Source organism: Lissotriton helveticus, chromosome 7 (assembly GCF_964261635.1).
Source record: "Lissotriton helveticus chromosome 7, aLisHel1.1, whole genome shotgun sequence".
Taxonomy (NCBI): Eukaryota; Metazoa; Chordata; class Amphibia; order Caudata; family Salamandridae; genus Lissotriton; species Lissotriton helveticus.
The window spans coordinates 1790766486-1790786607 of NC_136068.1; the positions used below are offsets into that span (position 1 = coordinate 1790766486).

Here is a 20122-nt window from a genome sequence, read left to right on the forward strand (position 1 = left end):
ACTCGGAGTGGCAGGAGGCTCTCTCGTCACCTTGCGAGTCGGCGATTCCCTCCAGACTTAAGCTGGTGCAACTGAAAGTCCTGCACCGTACATACTATACCCGGACGGTGCTGTACAAAATAGGAAAGGCTGATCAGGAGTACTGCCTCCGCGGATGCGGAGAAAGGGGGACGTTCTACCACACCATTTGGGATTGCGGGAGGCTGGCAGGGTATTGGACAGCGGTGCTACGCACTATCTCACAGACTGTGAATGTTTCCCTGCGGTTAGACCCGCGCTGCTGCTTGCTGAACATATGGGAGGCCACGGACTTGACCCATCGACAGCAGGACTGGGTGGTGTTGGGCCTGATGGTTGCGAAGCGCAATGTGGCTAAACTGTGGGGGTCACCTGTAGTGCCCAGACTGAGAGAATGGTGCAATGATATGGATGACGCAATGGTGGCAGAGAAGGCGGTGTTTGTCCGGAGGGGTTGCCCCAAGAAATGGGGTCTGATCTGGGGGGCATGGAACGTATACAGAGGAGACATCTGTGAACCACCGAGAGAGGATTTGGATGAGGGTTTGTCGGATTGAGATTTAGAATGTTACTGAGGGAATGTGTGCTGATGAGATCTGCAGCCTTGGTGGACGCCTGAATATTGTAGGAGAGGGAGGAGCCGGGAGGGGTCCTGGACTACGTCACTATTGTTACGATGATTCGATGATGGATACAAGTCTATTTGCCCTCTGGAAACGCTTTGTGGTTTTATTCAACGGCTGTGCTCTTGTTGTTTGGTACTGTTTGGTTCTACGGTTAAAAGCGGACCTTTATATCTTCCGACAAGATTGGCAAAGTAATGCTGCACGCTAGGAATGGTTGCCGCCGGGCCTCAGGGATGCCGGCTAAACGGCTGTGTAAACTTCCACATTCCAACTTTATCACTGAAATGTTTGAGGTCGGCCCCAGAGGTTGTAGGCATTCAACTGTGTCTTGATTTATGTGTGCAATAAAGGTCTTTTAAAAAAAAAAAAAAAAAAAAAAAATGCAATCACATTCGCAGTACAAACTTGTCCCACTGATTTGCAAGTAAACCATTTGCTATGGTAATCAACCAAGACAAGTAAAACCCGGTTATTGCTTCCCAACCTGTCAATCGGACCCAAAACATCCAAGCCTAATTTCTCCCAAGGTCTCATAGGTAGATCTACACATCTCAATGGTGGTTCTCTTGTAACTTTTACCTTATCACTATTTTTGCAAGCATGACAATCTCGCACAAGATCTTCCACATTCCTGTCCATCTCTGGCCACCAATAAGATTCTCTTAGTCTACGCTTTGTTAAACTCCTACCTACGTGCCATTCATGTACAATTCTCAACAACTTTGATCTCAACAAAACCGGTGGAACTATCCTATTTCTTCTAAAAACTTTGTCACCTTGCAAGCTAAGTTCATCCTTAACCGATGTGTATTGTCTGTGTACTGTTCCTTCACTAGATCCATTCCAAGAATTCATAATCCATTCTTTCACCTTCTTGTATTCCTCATCTTTCTCCATAGCTTCCCTCCACTCTTCCTGGCTGACAGCAAATTCACAATCTACACTAACAACAAAATCTTCCAAAATTTCACCACAAGAATCGTCATCCACCGGCATTCTAGAGAGACAATCGGCAATAACATTTCTATTGCCTCACACATACTCAACTACAAAATTGTAGTCTAAAACAGATAGCAACCACCTCAATATACGGGGAGTCACACTTCCATCTAAACCCCGTCCTCCTTTAAAAACATGAACTAACTGTTTATGATCCGTTTTCACAACAAAAGGCAACCCCCACTGGTAGTACTTAACCACATCGCTGCTTCAGAGATTCCTCTCCTGTGCTGGGCCCTAATAGAACTGGGTGTGGTCATGACGAGCTCAGCTTGTCATGAGCACAGGAGCACTGTACTGCATGACGAGCTGAGCTCGTCATGAGCATGGAAGGGGTTACAATGTAATAGGCAATGCTACGTTTTCTATAGTAGAATATTATTTTTCTGCTCCCTGTAATCTGCGTGAAGCAATCCCAATGATAGTTTCACTACCATCTGACACTTGTATCAACACTGCCCCTAGACCAACATTACTCGCATCTATAACCAAAATAGATTTTTTTTAAAGTCAAAATGACCTAATGACGGAGCATTGGAAAGACTATCTTTCACTTTAACAAATGCATCCTCACATTCAACATTCCATTCAAATATCACTCCTTTTTTTAAAAGAAGCCTCATAGGTTCCACTAAATCAGCGAATTTAGGCACAAACTTAAAACAATATTCAGCCAGACCTAAAAATGACTTAAATTGTTCCTTATTAATGGGAGGTGGAGCATCCCTCACAGCTTTCTCAATACTGCTCTTTGGTGTTATACCATCTGCTGATATCTGATGACCCAAATAGTTGACCTGATTCAATCTTATTTGATATTTCTATTTTTTTAATGTCAAACCATACTCTGAAATTCTATGCAGCACTTCATCCATCTTCTGATCATGTTCCTCAAATGAACTTCCGACAATCATAATGTCGCCTTGAAAACACAACACTCTGTCCATACCCTTAAAAATATTCTGCATAATACGTTGGAACACAGCTGAGGCTGACGCCAACCCAAACGGCATTCTACGATATCTAAATGCACCCAGAGGTGTCACAAATGATGTTAATGGACGTGAATCGGGATGTAAGTTCACCTGATGGTAAGCTGAGGAGATGTCAAGGACACTGAAAACACAACCCTCACCCATTCTACTTAGCATTTCTCCAATATTAGGTAAAGGTTGTCTATCTACCCAGATGTTCTGATTTAAATCTCTTAAATCAATACATAAACGAATTTTGTTTCCTTCCTTAGGTGCGACAACAATCGGAGATAACCATTCCGATGATTCAATTGGTTCTATAACTTTAGCCTCCAACAATTTTTCTTATTCTTTGCTAAGTGGCTCTCTCATCATATGTGGTATTGTCCTAACTCTATGTACAATTGGTTTAGCATTTTATTTCAATATAATACGATGTGAAAATCCCTTCAACATACCCAACTTATCTGAAAAAACATCGAAAGATTTCTCCATTAACATATTCCCCCATTCATTGTTCATCTCCCCACCAGAAGACACGTTTTCCACGTTTTGTTCAATAACCATTACAGGTTCCACAGCATTCGGATTGAGTACAATGTTTAAATCTTTCTGATTACGCCATCCAAGCAAATTAGATCCTTCCTGGGTAATATACACACTTCCATAAACCCCATTATTTGTAAAAACGATATTCATCCATTGCATCCCAAGAATATTGATTCTTGATCCACCATATCCTACAGCTCTCACATCTGTTGGTAACAGATATTTCATTTCACCATCTAATTTTTCTTGAAAAGTCTCTTTTGAAACCAAAGTAAAAAGGCTACCAGAATCAGCCAAAAGACGTACAGTTCCTTTTCCCAGAAAAATTTCACAATGAGGTTTCTCCAACTTTTCTGTACTTTATCTCTTTAGATTTGTGCAAACATTAGCAGAATCATATTGTTCCATTGACATGGGAAGGATTTTTCAGCATTTCAACAGATAGGAATAATTCTTCATTTTGTTCTTCCGCATTTTCTATTTCTTTAATACTAGCATTTCTAGTGTATCCCTTTGATCTACATGCCTTTGCCAGATGACCTCTTTTACCACATATTCTGCATGTCGCATTCCTTGCACCGCATGCAAAACTTGAACTTAGATGTCCTGGACATCCACATCTATACCAAATTATGGGTCTTTTATCATTTGTTTTGGACGATACATTTTCATTACTTTTATTTTGAGCTTTTTTAAACATTTCTTTTTTGTACTTCTTTGACTTCCACAGCAGTCTCTTTACTTGATACTACCATTGGATTTCCAGGAATTCCTTTACTTTACTCTTATCAATTTCTTTGTCCCACATGTCAGTATTTTCCATGCTTCCAGCAATTTGAATAGCTTGTTCCAAAGTAGGATCTTTTGATAATAATTTCTCTCTTATCCTTTTGTTATTTGTGCATCTCACAATATGATCCCTTATCAAGGAATCACACAAAGCTTGAAATTCGCATGTGACAGCAAGACCACGTAAAGCTGCAGCATAAGATATAATGCTTTCATCAAACTTCTGTGCTCTACAAAAAAATGTATGTCTTTCAAAAACGATATTTACCTTTGGAGTAAAATGATTTTCTAATATTTGCAAAGACATCTCATAAATATTCACTGGTTGACCATCTCCCGCACCCAAAGATATCTCAGTAAGTCATCATATATTCCTCTACCTTCTACTCCAAGGTGATTCAAAAGTATGGCTTGTCTTCTCACAGGACCATATTTATCCCCTCCAAAGGCCAATAAATATGTTAAAAATATATTTTTCCAACGTTTCCAAGGGATAGAAGGTTCTCCAGGGATTGGCAAACATTTTGGAGGTGCCGACCTGGATTCATCAGTCAGACCTGCAATTTAAACTTAAAATAACAAACCAAAATAATAATTTTACACAATAGATTAAAATAACAATCTAAAATAATTAACCAAAACAATGGTTTGTGTCTATGACTTGAGTCTGTTGTATATTTCAATTAACAATTTGGTAAAGTCCTCTTTTTGTTTCAAACAGCAGGCAGGTTGCGTCAGACCGACTTGAAGGACAGTAGAGAAATTACAAGGCACAATATTGGTAAGTATTACCTACAAGTTCAATTATATATAAATAATGTGCTCCACCAAACCGCTTTCATGTATTTAGATTGTGTGCTTAATTTGTTTTAAGCCTTTCACATTGATACTTCACTCCTTTTTTCTTTAAACACACGCGCTCAGTCACGCGCGGTGTTTACTTTCCAATTGGTCTCTTCTCGTTTTTCACCATTCGATTACTCGAGCTGAAACACATGCGGTGTTTACTTTCAATTAACAGCACAGGTAGGCAGTCGGCAATATCTTCTCTCTCGTGCAGCCCCAGTTTACTCTCAAAGTTGAACAACAATTAAAATCCATTACTTGCTGGCGCAGACACACAGCAGCTTCTATTTCTTAAATGCTTTTATCTTTAAACTTAGCTGCAAGAATACTTTTTAAACGACAGGCTTCCTCCATGCTCGACAACACTGGAGGTTTGATTGATTTATGAAGAGGATTCTTTCACAGTTGACTACACTTGCGCCAAGCCACATGAAGTGTTTATTTAATTATTGCTCTTTCATACTTGATGGCACAAACTGACTAAAAGAAGATTTGTTCTTTTTACGATCTATTTCTTTTCTGATAATTGCAGTTCAAGGTTAAATACATTTAACAGCAGGCATTCTTCTCACGCTTGGGTTCTTTGCCAATATTTAAACACTGAAGATTTTGATAAGTAAATAACGTTGAAATAGCCTTGCTTCTTTTGAATAAATAAAGAATGTTGAAGAAAAACAGCACACTTACAGTTAAAACTTGGCAATTTTCTTCTTCAGTGTAGATTCTTTTCTTCAAAAGTGCTAAATTAGTTTAGCATCGTTCCAGAGGTGATGGTTGAGTTACTTCCTGTCCTCTGCCAGGTCCTCGTCGCCAAATTATGTAGTAATCCACGCAAATACTTTATATATTTAAAGTAATGTAACTTTAATGGAATACCAGATACATGCAGCAACCATCAGCAAACCCATCAAGTACTGGTTTTCATTAGAACATTCACTGTTTGCTGTTCCACTGCATAATGACTGCATCATATAATTCTAAACATTACCACAGTATGCTTACAATTGGCCATGACAGACCCTATAAGTCCCTAGTAGATATGAGGGCAGGGGATGCAATCTACCTTTAAGTCCCTAGTATATAATAGGGCAAACAGGTTTAGAGGCTCCTCATATTACTTGCACTTGCATGTGTGCAATGCTGTGTGCCTGTTGTCTTTTTAAGAACAGTCCTGCCTTGCAGCCAGTCTTTAAAAGTAAATTCTCCCCGCTGGTATTGACAGATCCTATAAGTTCCTCATATATAATAGGACTAGGAGTTTCAAACTAACTATAAGTCCCAAGTATATAAGAGGCTATGGAGGTTTAGAGGCCCAGCAGATTTCCTGCACTTCATGTGTGCATTACTGAGTAACTGCTGTCATTTCAAAGGCAGTCTGTCTTTGTAGACTTCTTTAAAAGCGAATGGTGTTCAAATTCAACTTTGGTGGTATGGGCTCTTGAAAAACGATAGTCTACCTTATTTTGATATAATTAGACACCCTCAAAGTCTCCCCGAGGTGGAGGCCACTTAACTATAAGCAGGGGCCTTATAAAAGATGTTTTATATGCCCTGATGAGGGAAACACTGCCCTTTTTATGTTCCCCATTGTAGATACTTAGCTCCCAACAATGCAATATTTTATTTAGGTATAATTATTGCTAGTAAATGAGTGAAATATCATTCAATGACTTAAAAGATTGATAAAGCCAACAAATTGACACTGTTGAATTTATCATAACTAGTACAGAAGAAAAGGTATAGAACGTTCTTTTGTGTAAGCCAAAATCCAGCATTTTAGTGGCCTCTGCTGATTGGTTAGCCTTAACAGGCTTAACTAGGCTGTTTTGATTAGGTGATAAGTGGCCTGGCCAGAACAGAGGTTGTTTGATGAAAAGAGCTCTGAAGCTGAGGAGGATGCCACACTTTGGAGGATGTTGCCATGCTTTTGGGTGCCATGCAGTTTCTCATTGGGCAGAGGTGCCCCCTGCTTGTCACCCCAGAACACTGAATAAATATGTGAACGCTGCATAGTCTCTCAGATCTGCTGCCTGAAACTACATGAAGGAAAAGGACTTCTCTGCTAGAATCTGGATCTACACCCAAAGGCCTGTACTCGGAATGACTGCGCCTGCTGCACAATTTGGTAATACAGCCCTGGGGACTGTATCTTGCTTCAAGAAGGATTAAGGAAGGGACTCCTTGGAAGATACAGGTTTACAGAACCCACATGCATCATCTCCACCAAGAGTCCTCATCCTGTAGTGCGTCCAGTAGGCCTGGGCATGAAATTCCACTCCACTTGCGAAGTTTGCTGAGTTTTTCCCACTCTGTGCCCCACTTAGTGCACAGAGTTCTGAAAAAAAACTATGCATAGTAGATTTTTTTCCTTGCTCATCAACGTTAAGTTGGCCAGCGCTTGTGAGGAAAATCTTACTCTTAACAACTACTCAGCGCGATTTTTCAAAGTGGGCTGTCTCTGATGGTTGCTACCATCCGCATTGACAAACCTTTTGTTCACATTGAGGAAGCTGCAGCTCGAGTACAACATTTACTCAAGCAGCATATAGAAGCAGTACCCTCTTGTGCTGTGCGTGGTGGTGTTCTTGCTAGTTTTACAGTGCAGGACAAACACCCAGTGCCAAAAATCAGCATGACCTAATGCACTCCGCTGCCTGCCGAACTCCATGTGACGCAACTGAGTTTTTTTGGTCACATATGATTCACATCGCGTAACTCTGTGAATTCCGCCTAGGCTTAGCGTCCAGTGGACTTTAAAGGATTTGGCAAGGTGCATTGTGGGAGTTGTAAATCAGAAATCCCAGAGACCCTCTAGGAGATTCCATACGTTTATATTGGTGATTTGAACACTTTGAACCTACAAGCAGATGTTCAACAAGCACTTCCTGAAGTTTGGAGAACGTTGAGGAGCTTTTGTGATAAAGGTCTGTGAGGTGACCAACCCGACGGTGAGAGTCAAGCAGACTACCTTCAACCGTGACTCGGCCTGGATTTCAGGTTCAATCAGCTCAAACTCTGGAGCTCCAGACTTCCAGGATTTGACCAGGGCCTCGTAAGCCGGCAAACCTTCATCGAATCTCGCCTCTTGTGGAGGGTCAAGATACGTCGTGAGAAAAAGCTCTAGAAAGTTTCTAAGTGTGAAGGTAAAATATGGACAGGGGCCGCGCCCTTGATATAGTCGACCAAGGCTCCATCGCAGTTGGCCTCAAACTTTGACTTTGTCCCGGAAAAGCACGACCAGATGTTCCAGAGTCATGCTGAATGTTTTTAAGCTCTGTAAAGGGATTCATCTTTAAAAAAAAATATAACTGGTTCCCTGCATTGGAGGTTTATTTCACTTTGGTATTTGTGCATACAAATATTTCCTATTTTTATAAATTGGTGTGGGATTTTTATTTTGTGTTGTGTCTTACTCATTTGAGGTATTTTTGTTTTTAAATGCTTTACATTCCTGTCTCCTAAGTTAGGTCTGACTGCTTGTTGTCAACTACCAAGGGTTGAGCAAGGAGCTAATTTACTGAACCCTTTACTGGACACTATACCGTGTTGCTGGCCTTGTCATGAGTGTTAAGTGCATACTTACCATTACCAATGACCCCCTTTCCAACATTTGTTGTTCAGCTGTGTGGGTACAGACTTGTGTTTAAAGTACACCATACAATAATTAAGAAATATCTTTAAAAATCTTCTAAATTGTCTTAGAACAGAATATTAACTGTTGAACCTTTTAAATTTGGACTACAATATTTTTTTTTATTTCAAAAGTTTTTATTGGTTGTTTCCAAATAAAACAATACATACAATACTTCAAATGAGGGACATACAAAACAGACATACGGAAATAAACAATAATAATAAGAAGAATAAAATAATAATTAAATGGCAAGTATCTGTCACTCGTAGCAGAATGGTATGGCAGTAAATCACAGGTTAAACACATGCAGTATCAGTGTATTATCGTCCAGGCGACTAAAACTATAATCGATGTCATGAGAAGTGTCTAAAAGGTCAGCAGAGAGAGCCCCTGGCATATAGAACAGACTACGTAGGAATCGTAGGTTTCTGCCTCAAATTAGTAGCCCTAAGTATTGGCACAAATCCGGAGGAGCGAACAGCATGTAAGTAGGTCGTGGTGGAGATAGGTTGTTACACATGGTGTCGTTCATGGTGGTTTGTGTGAGCTAAAGTAGAGGTCAAGAGTGTTCCACATATGTCTTGTAGAAGATTTCCACTGTGAGTTCTGGAGAGTTACATTATCAGCTCCTCTTAATTTGGTGACCCAGTTTAGCCAGCAATTGAAGGAAGCTTTCCGAGTGTCCTTCCAAATGCTGAGTATAATCTTGACTGCAGCTGTTTGAAGTACATATAGTAGCGACCTATCATTTTCATTGAGTGAATAAGCTCTCAGGAAACCGAACACTAGTGTTGGTAAATCCCTAGTAGGAGAATATGAAAAGAGTTTAGATATGAATTCGAAAATCTTATCCCAGAAGGGTATTACGCATTCACACTGGACTAATAAATGTTCTAGGTCACCCACTTTGTCAATGCAGTTCCAACAGATGGGGTCCTCCCGGATTTTGTGTAAGTGGAGCCGGGCAGGTGTCCAAAAGGCCTTATGTAGCAACCAGAACTTCTTCTGGGAGAGTGCTGGGCTAATCTTATGTCTCATGGTTGACTTCCAAGTCTTGGTCCAGTCTAACTCCAAGATCAGAGAAGAGGAGTGTGATTCCCAGAAGGATGTTAGCTTCATGTTGAGGGTAGAATGTAGTGGGCGTATGTATTTATAAATCCAGGAAACCTGGTGACCTAACTTATGTAGTTTTGAAAATCAGGAGGGAAGGAGGTATAGGTGATAACTTCACTTTTGTTATTGCCAACTTTATTTTTAAGAAGTTATAAAATTCAAGTGAGTCCAGGTTGTATTTAGACTCTATTTCTTTGAAGGAAAGAGGGTAGGCGCCGTTGAAAAGTTGCTGGGGGAAAATAGATACCATTATTAATCCATGAGTTGTTGTGTAAAGCTTTCCCTTTATAGCTTATTTTATGATTGTTGCAAAGGGACTCAAGGTTAGACTGTTTAATGCTATTATCTAAGAGTTTGTCAATTTTCAGTAGAGCGGACTTTGTGTTTTTGAACAGGGGTTTTGAGCAGGTGACCACATTAATGTTGGCGGTTAGAAGGGCCGCAGGGGTAAGATTCATAAGGATTGTCTTCTCAATGTCTAGCCATACAGGGGTGTAGTCGTCGGGTGGCACTAGCCAGTATTAGCCTTACTTTGCTAAAAATGCTGTCTGATAGACATTAAAGTCAGCCAGGTTAACCCCTAGTCTGAGTTTGTTCATGCTAATTCTTGCCTTTTTCCCCTTCCATAAGACTTTTGAGAGTAAAATGTCTAGTTTATGGTGGAAGTCCTCAGACAGTATAACGGGCAGCATAGTAATTAGGTAGTTCCCTAGTGGAGAGATCATCATCTTGATGGCTTCGATACTTCCCCACCATGTTATAAATCTTGGTGACCATGCGTCTAGAAGGGTTTTAATTTTCTCTAGGGTGTTGGTCTCGTTACGTTGGAGCGTCTCTAATATTGAGCTGCCGAATTCCATTCCTAGGTACTTCATGAATCCTGGTTGCCATGTAAGGCCAGAGTCACCTAGCATTTCCCGAGTGCCGAGAATATTGAGTGGTTTTACTTCGGACTTATCCCGGTTTAGTTTATATCCGAAGTGTCTAGAATATCTTTCAATGGGGTTCATAAGTGCCTTGATGGAGTCGCCCGGGTTCTCCATAACCACTAGGATATCATCCGTGTATGCAGCTAGTGTCACACGAGTTTCCCAAATTTCACTCCCATAATTCCATTATTACGCTTAATATCCGTAATTAGTGGTTGTAAGGCCAAGAGAAACAGCACAGGAGAGAGAGGGCAGCCCTGTCTGGTGCCTTGTTCTAAATGGAATGACTCTGACAGGGTACTATTAATAGCAATTCAAGCAGTAGGGTTTGAGTAAAGTGCCAGTACCATATTGAAGAATGTTTCAACCAGATTAAAAGATAACATGCATTGTTTTAAAAATGACCACGAGACCCTGTCGAACGCTTTCTCTGTGTCCCGAGTAATGGCGATAGAGGGGGTGGGCGTTATTTTAGTTTTCTCTAAAATATGACACAGCAGTCTAGTGTTGTCATTAGACATGCAATATTTGAGGAACCCCCCCCTGTGAGTTACGGATCAATTTTGGAAGGACAGCGTTCAGTCTATTGGCTAGGATTTTTGCATAGATCTTGCAGTCCAAGTTGATTAGCGAGATTGTTCTATAGTTTTTTGTTAAGAGGGGGTCTTTCCCTTCTTTCAGAATGACAATAATATTGGCTTCTCCCATCGATTTGGTGACACAGCCCTCTTTAGCTATAGAGTTAAATAACTTTAGCAGGGTAAGTTTTAAAGCTTAAGACAAACTTAAGATAAAATCCTAACTTAAGTCCGTCTTAAGTCTGTCTTAAGTTTGTCTTAGACTTAAGACAGACTTAAGACAGACTTAAGACAAACTTGTCTTAAGTTTGTCTTAAGTTTGTCTTAAATTTGTCCCAAGTCTGTCTCAAGCCTGTCTTAAGTCTGTCTTAACTTTGGCTTAAGTTTGTCCTAAGTCTGTCTTAAGTTTGTCTTAAGTCAAACTTAAGACAAAGTCCCAACTTTACTACTACTAAATGCCCTCTGTGAATACCAAAAGTAGTAAGTTTATTATTTAGTCTTAAGTTAGTTCTGTGAATCGGGCTCGTAGTCTTTAGTCAATAAGAGTGTGTGAACGAGCTTGAGAGTAGGATGTAGTTGATCCTAGAGAAGGAGTTATGTGGTGCCGAATAAAATGTGTAATCCCTCATGTCTGGGTGTTGGAGGCGCCATGAGTCTCTTAGATTAAACTTGGATCATATTCTTTTGAGGACCTCGTGTGAACCGGGGGGTTGATATTTGCATTTAGATTGCCGGTTTATATGGCGGTCCAGCGGTAGGTTGAAGTCACCGCCAACTATAATGAGGTCTTCCTGGGGGAGGCTCTCTAGGGTGTTGGTCTCGTTACATTGGAGCGTCTCTAATATTGAGCTGCCGAATTCCATTCCTAGGTACTTCATGAATCCTGGTTGCCATGTAAGGCCAGAGTCACCTAGCATTTCCCGAGTGCCGAGAATATTGAGTGGTTTTACTTCGGACTTATCCCGGTTTAGTTTATATCCGAAGTGTCTAGAATATCTTTCAATGGGATTCATGAGTGCCTTGATGGAGTCGCCCGGGTTCTCCATAACCACTAGGATATCATCCGTGTATGCGGCTTGTGTCAAACGAGTTTCCCAAATTTCACTCCCATAATTCCATTATTACGCTTAATATCCGTAATTAGTGGTTGTAAGGCCAAGAGAAACAGCACAGGAGAGAGAGGGCAGCCCTGTCTGGTGCCTTGTTCTAAATGGAATGACTCTGACAGGGTACTATTAATAGCAATTCAAGCAGTAGGGTTTGAGTAAAGTGCCAGTACCATATTGAAGAATGCATAGACGACAGTTAGTTGTAGCTTTACCCCTCTGTCATGGTGGTAGATGCTGGATAGATGGTAATTTCCCTAATCGGCGTTTGAGAAGTCTTTCTTTTATGCACCGTGCATACCTCAAGCTGAAATAGGTATGTGGGCTTAAGTGTTTTGGAATCAATCATCTTTTATTACGTGGTATAGGATCAAAAACACAGCTCAACTGCCTACTTCCACCGGCCGGCAGAGTGTAACGGTATGGTCAGTATACAGCCAACAGGTCTACAGCCCAGAGGGCGACCCCGCGTAGAGAAGCTTCAGTCCATAGCATTCATGGCAGACGACTGCTAGGATACCACTTTTATAGAAAGAAAAGAATAAGAAAACAGATAAACACCCACCCCATCCATCCCCCACAAGCCCCCTCACCCCCTCCGCATCAGTCTCTAGATTCCTATCCTACTACCCCATGGCCGTCGGTCACCCCTTAGAGTAGTTCAGACCATGTTTGTGGCCCCAACTGGTTCCAGAGGAATACGCTGCAGAATTTGCAGGTATTTTGGACATGTTACTTCCCTCATTTCCTTGGAGAGGAGCCGGAGAAATGGACCCCATAGCTTTGCATATTCTAACCCCTCTCCATCCATGCGAGAGTGGCTCCATTACTAGAAAATGCCAAAGTCTCCGGATCCAGTCCCACGGATCAGGTGTAGCCGAGGAGCCCCATTGCGCTAAAAGGACCTGTCGCGCCGCGAGCAATGATTACGCAAGCTGTCTGCCCCTCAACGAGCGCAAAGGGAAAGATTTAGGGTGGGGGAGTCCCAACAGTGTGTGTTCAGGGGCCCGGGGAAACCTAATTTGGAATGCTTCATTAAGGTAATCAAGAACCCCAGTCCAATATCGCACCAGTTTCGGGCAGTGCCATAACAGGTGTATCAGGGTGCCAGGAAGGCCACACCCCCGCCAGCAGAGGCCTGACTTAGTTCCATACCAGGACTTGATACGCGCTGGCGTATAGTGCCAATAAGTGAGTACCTTTTAGTCAGATTCCGCACCCGCGGTATTAGAGGTCGTGTGATGGGCTCGGTAAAAGATATGTTCCCATTCTTTGGGCGTCAGAGGATGCCCCAATTCAGTCTCCCGCCGAATCTGCACTTCTGTGCGCTGATTCTTAGGGCGCATAAGGATCATTGCATACAGTTCAGATATGAGCTTACGGTCATCCTTTTTGCAAACTAACTATTTTTCGAAAGCGGTCAAGGGGCGGGACATCAAAGCGAAATTGAGGGGCTGGGTCACCCAGTGTGCCAGCTGCGAGTGTTGAAAAGTGTCTGACTCCTGCAAATTTATATATTCCTTGCTTAATTGAAAGAAGGGGATCAAGCCACCTAGATCAAAAAGGGAGCCCACTCTTTTACAACCTTCCTCTCTCCAGCGATGAAAGATTGGGGACGCGCACCACTGTGGGAAATCAGGATTATCTACAATAGGAGTCATAGGGGAGGGAAACGTGTCCAGCCCCTGCGCAGCGCTAATTAATCCCACACTTTGAGAGCCGGCGAGGCTACAGGCGAAGAGTAGAGGCCCCATGCTCTGTGCTTGCGTGGAAGCCATAGTTCTTGCCAAATATTACAGCCAGCCACTGTCTGATCCATACATTTCCAGTGCTTGCTAGACAAAGGACTATTCCACTCTGTGATATAGCGGAGACAGAACGCTAGATGATAAGCACTCAATAGGGGGAAGCCCAGCCCTCCCACTGCCTTTGGCGCGGTGATAAGTGACAGCACGAGCCTCGGTCTCTTGTTGCTCCACAAGAATTTATTAAGAAGCCCTTGCAGTTTTGGGAGGGCGCCCGGCGGTGGGCTCACCGGGAGCATCTGAAACGAGTAAAGGATACGCGGCAGCACAGTCATCTTCACCGCCGCTAGCCTCCCATACCAGGCCAAGTTGAGGCGGAACTAGTCGGAGACCGCTTTGGCAGTTTGGTCCACCAATAGCTTATAATTGATGGAGACCATTTTAGCAATAAAAGATGTCAGCCGGATTCCCAAATATGTAATGTCGGAATGCGCCCACTGAAAGGCAAAGTCCTGCTGCAGATCCTGGACCTCATCATCGGGGACAGAGATATTAAGAATTTGCGATTTCGCAAAGTTTACCTTAAACCCTGCCACCTTTCCGAACTCAAGGAGCTCTGCCGCCAAGCACCGCAAGGTAGAGTGAAGGTGGGGAAGCGTTAGGATAACATCATCTCCATATATAATAATTTTGTGGGTGTCCGCGCCAATCCGCGATATCCAAGTTCGATCGAATGCGCTGGGCAAAAGGCTCCATGTAGAGCCCAAAAAGCAGTGGGGATAAGGGACACCCCTGTCGCGTCCCTCTGGAAATGGGGAAAAGGGCAGATTTACACCTGTTCACTCTCACCGCAGCCTTAGGGGCATCGTAGAGACATCGAACCCACCGAACAAAGTTATCGCCAAGACCAAAGGCTCGCAAGACTGTGAACAAATACTCCCAATCAACCCGATCAAAGGCCTGCTCTGCGTCGATAGAAAGGAGAAAAGCCTTGGCCCGAGATCGGTGAACTAGGTCCATTAGATGAAGAATTTGCTTTGTATTATCCCCTCCCTGCCGCGTTGGAATAAAGCCGGCCTGGTCCGGATCAATGATACCATCCATCAGGGGGCTGAGTCACGCCACCAGAATACTCGCGAAGAGCTTTGCATCAATGTTTAAAAGAGAAATCGGCCGGTAAGAGCCACAGTCTTTAGGATCTTTCCCAGGTTTAAGGAGGACCCTGATCGCTGTCTCTGACATGGAGGGTGTTACCTCCCCAGTATCAAGGAAGGAGTTGAAGAGTCGCGTTAAAAGAAGAGCCAGCTCCACACAAAAAGTTTTTAAAAACAAGGTGGAGAAGCTACCTTCAGCCGAGCTATTGGTGATATGACATCCTCCATGCGAATAGTGGCATCCAAAGCATCGGCCGACGATTTAAACAGGGGCGTAAGATTACAGGACGATAGATATTCTGCTATTCCTCTCGAACTTGACGCCTCCCCCTTGTACAGGTTCTGATAGAACTGACGGAAGGAATCTACAATAAGGGTGTCCGTGGTATGCTCAACCGCCTGGGGATCTCTATTGGCCTGAATCGCTGACATCTGCGCCCTCACCCCTAGCCTATGCACCAACATCCTCGCCCCTTTATCCCTGCTAAGGTAAAATTTATGTCGCAAACGCAGGAGGGCATGCTCAGCCCTATCTAAATCCAAGTGTTTCAGCATGCACTGCTTTGTTTCCAGCTCCCTCCAAACCCTTGGAGCCCCCCTCCGTTTGTGCACGGCCTCCAGGGCTCCTACCTCCTCCTCCAACTCCACGTGCTTAGCTTTGCTTAGCAGCGCAAATGATGCCGCAAGTGCGATGAACTCCCCTCGTACAACCAATTTCAAGGCTTTCCACACTGACGTTAAGGATGTACCCTCCTGATCATTATCTGCAAGGTAGTTGATTATCGTGCCCCGTATTCGGGTAACAACCGTTTCCTAGTGGAACAAGGAGTCACAGAGGCACCAGCCGGGGGCTGGCGGGCGTTTGCCGTGTGAAGTGAGTTGGACCAAGATGAGGGCATGGTCTAAAAGGGAGCGGGGGTAATATTTGCTGCAGGTAGGTGAGGCAGAAGAGAGGTTGTGGCCAAAAAGTGGTTGAGGCGTGCGTAGGTTTTGTGTGCTGCAGAGTAATAGGTATAATCGCACTCAGCAGGGTGTTGGACACGCCACACATCATTCAAACCACCATCACTCAACCATTGCTTCCCTCCCTGTGACATCGCTCCTATCTGATGAGACCACTGTTCAGACCGGTCTATCCCCGGATCCATCACTATATTTAGGTCTCCACCCACCAGGATCGACGCATCTGGAGATGCCAGAACCTCAGAGAGGGCTGTGCGCAGAAAGAGTTCCTGCCGCTCGTTTGGAGCATATTACGACCCTACTGTCAGCTGTGTATCCCCCCATTGGACGCGGACGGCCAGGAGTCTACCCTTAATTTCAGCTACTTGGGAAAGTACTTTGCAGTGTGCGTGTGCACTAAAAAAGATTGCCACCTCCATGCTTCTTAGCCGGGCCTAAGGACCATAGTTGGAACGGGAAACGCTTGTCTCTCATCCGTTTTGTATCCTTGGAGAACAAATGGGTCTCCTGGAGCAAGCAAATATCCCCCTCAGCATTTTCCAAAAGGGAAAGGATGGCCGAGCGCTTTGACAGGGCTATTCAGTCCCCGTACATTCAGGCTCACAATCTTCAACTCTCTACCCATAGTAGCCAGGAAATAAGTAGCAGCTACCTAGCCACTTGATGTCAATGGCAGTAGGCGAGTGAGCATGCAGTGACCTGTGACCATATTGCAGCCATGCCTGTCTGAGAACTGATGCGGAGCCACCAAAGTAATCCCAACACCCCATACCCTAAACCGCAATGTAAGCAAACAGAATGAAGAAAGAAACTCAAATGCCATGCACAGGGACAACAGTCTGTCTTTTACATCAAACAATTAGGGGAACATAGCACCATTCTGGGTAATGTAATGCGCCTGATACAGGACAGATCCACCATACAGGGGTTGAGTGATGGTGCCAGTCTCAACAGGATGTCTCCCGCCTCCGGCGCCAAGGAATAAAGAGCCCACCTGATGCCATTCGTCGGTATCTCAAGGGACGCCGGCATTATTGCCACAGATGTAACAGCCACCACTCTCTCCAACATACTAGTAGACATATCTGGTTTCGAAGGCTGGGGGGGATTTCCTGACACGTTGCCATTCGGTGGTTCGTCTGCGTCGTCGTGAAGGGGATCCGGTGTTTCCAAGCTGAGCTCCAGCCCTAGGACATTGTAGGCAGCTTCTAGAGAACGGATCTGCAGCAGTTTCCCATTTAATTTGATGATGAGTCGAAACGGGGGCCCCATGAGTAGGGGATGTCTTGTTCACACAGATGGCTAATGATGGGTTTAAATTCCCTACGTTTGACAAGAGTGGAGTCCGCCAAATCCTGGCAAAGTGCCGGTTGAAGGCCCCAAAATTTCACAGGGTTGAGGTTGCAGGCCTTGCAAAGGATTTGTTTTTTAAGTTGGAAGTCATGGACACACACCAGTATGTCCGGTGGGGGAGCCTTAGCGCCTCTGGGTAAGCCCACCCAAGGGACACGGTCCATCTGTATTTCACGTTCCTCACCTTCCCCCAAGATCTGACGGAACAGCTCGCTGATGTATTTGCGCAGGCTATCTCCATCCCCCTTCCATGGCACCGCCCGGATTCTGATATTGTTGCGGCAGGAGCGATTCTCTAAATCCTCGGCGTGGGCTTGGAGATCCAGATTTTGCTCCTTAAGGTGAATGACATCTTGCTGGAGCTGGTGGCGATCGTCCTCACATCCCAGGTCGTGTTCCTCTAAAGTTGCCACCCGTTCCCCGATGGCGTCTACATCCCGCTGCACCTCCCCGAGATTGGAGGATAGCTGATTACGGAGCTCCTGGATGTCCTCCTTTATGGCGGAAAAGAGTTCTATCATAAAAGCTTTGGTCGGCAGCATTTCATTGTCCTCGGGCTGTGGCGATTTGGCGTCTGATTTAGAGGTAGATTGACACGCCGCTTTCTGTAGTAGATCCTTCAAAGGCTTGTCCTTCCTATTCCTGGAGGAAGACATGTTGTCTAGAGGAAAGGCCTACTCGTAAGTATGTGGTACAAAAGGGGGGTTTTGTATCGCTGTACTAGTAGGTATGGGCAAGCAAGTCAGAGATTAGGCCAGATCCCAGGAAGCACTGTCGAGGGCCGCTCCCGGCGAGCTCAGCCCCAGGGCAAAGGCCAACCAGCAAATTACCAGTGTTCAAAACAATTCAGTCTATAGGGCTATCACAGTGTGCAGTAGTCAGGGCCCTATTCTCGTTGTAGGGTAAAGAACCCGTGCAGGGAAGAGCCCCACGCAGTCTGCCGCACCCGGGCTCCTCTCCGCCGAAACACCGCCACGTGTGAAAGGGGCAGCTGAATTGGGCTTCCCCTAGTACTTCAAGGCCCCACCACCCTCAGTTCATGAGCCACTCTGCAGCAGTTGGGAGAAGTCATCAAGATGTCGGACCACAAGATGCTCTGGCATGGGGGAGGGTACCCCACACTCAAAGAACACCCCCCACCGCGCGCACCAGAGAGCTCTGCTCACCGTCATAGTCACCGTCACCGCCTCCCAGCTGCTGTGCCCCTCAACACCTCACCGAGGCGCGGTCAGAGTATCTCCACCGGGGGGAGGGGAGGTGGGCGCCCGTCCACTACCCCTGCTGCTCCCCCCTGCACATATATGAGAGCCGGCCACCGGGCTCCGCTCATCCATTACTTGCTGGCGCAGACACACAGCAGCTTCTATTTCTTAAATGCTTTTATCTTTAAACTTAGCTGCAAGAATACTTTTTAAACGACTTCCTCCATGCTCGACAACACTGGAGGTTTGATTGATTTATGAAGAGGATTCTTTCACAGTTGACTACACTTGTGCCAAGCCACATGAAGTGTTTATTTAATTATTGTTCTTTCATACTTGATGGCACAAACTGACTAAAAGAAGATATGTTCTTTTTACGATCTATTTCTTTTCTGATAATTGCAGTTCAAGGTTAAATACATTTAACAGCAGGCATTCTTCTCACGCTTGGGTTCTTTGCCAATATTTAAACACTGAAGATTTTGATGATAAGTAAATAACGTTGAAATAGCCTTGCTTCTTTTGAATAAAGAAATAATGTTGAAGAAAAACAGCACACTTACAGTTAAAACTTGGCAATTTTCTTCTTCAGTGTAGATTCTTTTCTTCAAAAGTGCTAAATTAGTTTAGCATCGTTCCAGAGGTGATGGTTGAGTTACTTCCTGTCCTCTGCCAGGTCCTCGTCGCCAAATTATGTAGTAATCCACGCAAATACTTTATATATTTAAAGTAATGTAACTTTAATGGAATACCAGATACATGCAGCAACCATCAGCAAACCCATCAAGTACTGGTTTTCATTAGAACATTCACTGTTTGCTGTTCCACTGCATAATGACTGCATCATATAATTCTAAACATTACCACAGTATGCTTACAATTGGCCATGACAGACCCTATAAGTCCCTAGTTGATATGAGGGCAGGGGATGCAATCTACCTTTAAGTCCCTAGTATATAATAGGGCAAACAGGTTTAGAGGCTCCTCATATTACTTGCACTTGCATGTGTGCAATGCTGTGTGCCTGTTGTCTTTTTAAGAACAGTCCTGCCTTGCAGCCAGTCTTTAAAAGTAAATTCTCACCGCTGGTATTGACAGATCCTATAAGTTCCTCATATATAATAGGACTAGGAGTTTCAAACTAACTATAAGTCCCAAGTATATAAGAGGCTATGGAGGTTTAGAGGCCCAGCAGATTTCCTGCACTTCATGTGTGCTTTACTGAGTAACTGCTGTCATTTCAAAGGCAGTCTGGCTTTGTAGACTTCTTTAAAAGCGAATGGTGTTCAAATTCAACTTTGGTGGTATGGGCTCTTGAAAAACGATAGTCTACCTTATTTTGATATAATTAGACACCCTCAAAGTCTCCCCGAGGTGGAGGCCACTTAACTATAAGCAGGGGCCTTATAAAAGATGTTTTATATGCCCTGATGAGGGAAACACTGCCCTTTTTATGTTCCCCATTGTAGATACTTAGCTCCCAACATTGCAATATTTTATTTAGGTATAATTATTGCTAGTAAATGAGTGAAATATCATTCAAT

General features: G+C 43.9%; 1 long non-coding RNA gene across 1 annotated transcript in view; it reads left to right on the forward strand.

Moving 5' to 3' along the window:
* Window positions 1-4681: 4681 nt before the first annotated feature.
* The window catches only part of LOC144767718 (uncharacterized), a 236455-nt gene continuing 221014 nt past the window's right edge, over window positions 4682-20122 (forward strand). Inside the window, exon 1 of the long non-coding RNA XR_013598321.1 lies at window positions 4682-4736. This is a non-coding gene — a long non-coding RNA (uncharacterized LOC144767718). The remainder of the gene's footprint in view (window positions 4737-20122) is intronic.